Source organism: Salvelinus sp. IW2-2015, unplaced genomic scaffold (genome assembly GCF_002910315.2).
Source record: "Salvelinus sp. IW2-2015 unplaced genomic scaffold, ASM291031v2 Un_scaffold3148, whole genome shotgun sequence".
NCBI classification, from domain to species: Eukaryota; Metazoa; Chordata; class Actinopteri; order Salmoniformes; family Salmonidae; genus Salvelinus; species Salvelinus sp. IW2-2015.
Genome location: NW_019944437.1, coordinates 63,990 through 66,730, shown reverse-complemented (window position 1 = coordinate 66,730; position 2,741 = coordinate 63,990). Strand labels below are relative to the sequence as shown.

The 2,741-nt window shown below is 43.1% G+C and overlaps 1 long non-coding RNA gene across 1 annotated transcript in view; it reads right to left on the bottom strand.

The window, feature by feature from the left end:
- LOC112075420 (uncharacterized) overlaps positions 1 to 2,234 on the bottom strand; it is a 19,658-nt gene extending 17,424 nt beyond the window's left edge. Inside the window, exon 1 of the long non-coding RNA XR_002894982.2 lies at positions 2,188 to 2,234. This is a non-coding gene — a long non-coding RNA (uncharacterized lncRNA). The remainder of the gene's footprint in view (positions 1 to 2,187) is intronic.
- Between the last annotated feature and the right edge of the window lie 507 nt (positions 2,235 to 2,741).

Below are 2,741 nucleotides of genomic sequence, written 5' to 3'. Positions count from 1 at the left end.
AGCAGCTACAGACAGCTGTTTGAGTTGTTCCAGCAGCAACAGACAGCTGTTTGAGTTGTTTTAGCAGCTACAGCCAGCTGTTTGAGTTATTCCAGCAGCTACAGACAGCTGTATGAGTTGTTTTAGCAGCTACAGCCAGCTGTTTGAGTTGTTTTAGCAGCTCTCACACTACATCTACTGGTATTTACATCAATGAATAGGATAAAATGCATTATTTCGCAATGTGATTTTTTTCCCCCCGACAATTGGCCAGCGTCAATTTTATACTTAACAAAAATATAAACACAACATGTAAAGTGTTGGTCCCATGTTTCATGAGCTGAAAACAAAAGATTCCAGAAATGTTCCAGATGCACAAAAATATTATTTGTCTGAAATTTTGAGCACAACATTTTTTACATGGATGATAGTGAGCAGTCCAGGACCTCCACATCTTGCTTCTTCACCTGCCGGATCGTCTGAGACCAGCCACTTGGACAGCTGATGAAACTGTGGGATCGTCTGAGACCATCCACCTGGACAGCTGATGAAACTGAGGGTTTGTCTGAGACCAGCCACCTGGACAGCTGATGAAACTGTGGGATCGTCTGAGACCAGCCACCTGGACAGCTGGTGAAACTGTGGGTTTACACAACCAAAGAATTTCTGCACAAACTGTCAGAAACCATCTCAGGGAAGCTCATCTGCATGCTCGTCGTCCTCACCAGGGTCTTGACCTGACTGCAGTTAGGCGTTTTAACTGACTTCAGTTGGCAAATTCTCACCTTCGATGGCCACTGGCACGCTGGAGAAGTGTGCCCTTCACGGATGAATCCTGGTTTCAACTGTACCGGGCAGATAGCAGATAGCGTGGTGTGGGCGAGAGGTTTGCTGATGTCAACGTTGTGAACAGAGTGCCCCATGGTGGAGGTGGGGTTATGGTATGGGCAGGCATAAACTACGGACAACGAACACAATTGCATTTTATCGCAAACAATTTTATCGCAAACAATCTGTACACAATTCCTGGAAGCTGAAAATGTCCCAGTTCTTCCATGACCTGCATACTCATTAGACATGTCATCCATTGAGCATGTTTGGGATGCTCTGGATCGACGCGTACGACAGCATGTTCCAGTTCCCGCCAATATCCAGCAACTTTGCACATCCATTGAAGACGAGAGGGACAACATTCCACAGGCCACAAATCAACAACCTGATCAACTCTATGTGAAGGAGATGTGTCGCACTGCATGAGGCAAATGGTGGRCACACCAGATACAACAGACACATATTTGTATTCTCTGTCATGTGAAATCCATAGATTAGGGCCTAATGAATGTCAATTTAAATTGACTGATTTCCTTACAGTGCATTTGGGAAGTATTCAGACCCCTTTCCTTTTTCCACATTTTGTTATGTTACATCCTTATATTAAAATTAATTAAATAAAACATGTTCCTCATCAATCTACCCTATAACGACAAAGCGAAAACAGGTTTTTATACATTTTTTAAAATGTATAAAAAACTAAACAGAAATAGCTTATTTACATAAGCATTCATACCCGTTGCTATGAGACTTGAAATTGAGCTCAGGTGCATCCTGTTTCAATTGATAATTCTTGGGATGTTGATTGGAGTTCACCTGTGGTAAATTAAATTGATTGGACATGATTTGGAAAGGCACACACCTGTCTATATAAGGTCCCCACAGTTGACAGTGCACGTCAGAGCAAAAACCAAGCCATGAGGTTGAAGGAATTTTCTGTAGAGCTCCGAGACAGAATTGTGTCCAGTCACAGATCTGGGGGAGGGGAACCAAAACATTTCTGCAGCATTGAAGGTCCCCAAGAACACAGTGGCTTCCATCATTCAGTTTTTTATTTTGAATACAGTTGAAAAAAATTCTAAAAACCTGTTTTTGCTTTGTCATGATGGGGTTTTGTGTTTAGTTTGATGAGGGTTTAACATTTTTTTTTTTTTTTTTTAGAATAAGGCTGTAACATAATTTTTTAGGGGGAGAAGTCAAAGGGTCTGAATACTTTCTGAAGGCTCTGTAACTGTAAAGGTGTTGCATGTTGCGTTTATATTTATGTTCAGTGTATTTAAATCCTTTTACCGGCTAACTGAAACCCTGGTATACACACACACACACGCACGCACGCACGCACACACACACACACCTACACACAGACAACATATTCACCTTGTCTCCCTTTGGTCCACTAATTCCTGGCATTCCACTGGTACCCTGAAAAACACAATGTAATTATACATCTCACACATTTATAAATGACACACATCGCACACGCACACGCACAGCACACACACACACACACACACACACACACACACACCACACACACACACCCACACACACACACACAACACACACACCACACACACACACACACACACACACACACACACACACACCACACACACACACACACACCACACACACCACCCCTCTGGTCCTGTGGGGTCCGTTGGGTCCCTGGGTCCTGGTTTACATCCATGGATCACAGGCAGATGTTTATACCTCTGTTTCTTCCTCCTCCACTCCTCCTCCCCTCCTCCTCCCTCTTTCACTGGGTAGTCAACTTCAAACACAAGTTATGTAAAAGTGTCTAACTGAACGGGTATTCAAAACATGAGCTTGTCTGTGTGGCCTCAATATGTGAGCTAAACGCTAAAGGCTTTGGAGGATAACAGTATTTCAGGACAAGTAGATGCGGTCTGTGATCTTTCTCTCTTTTT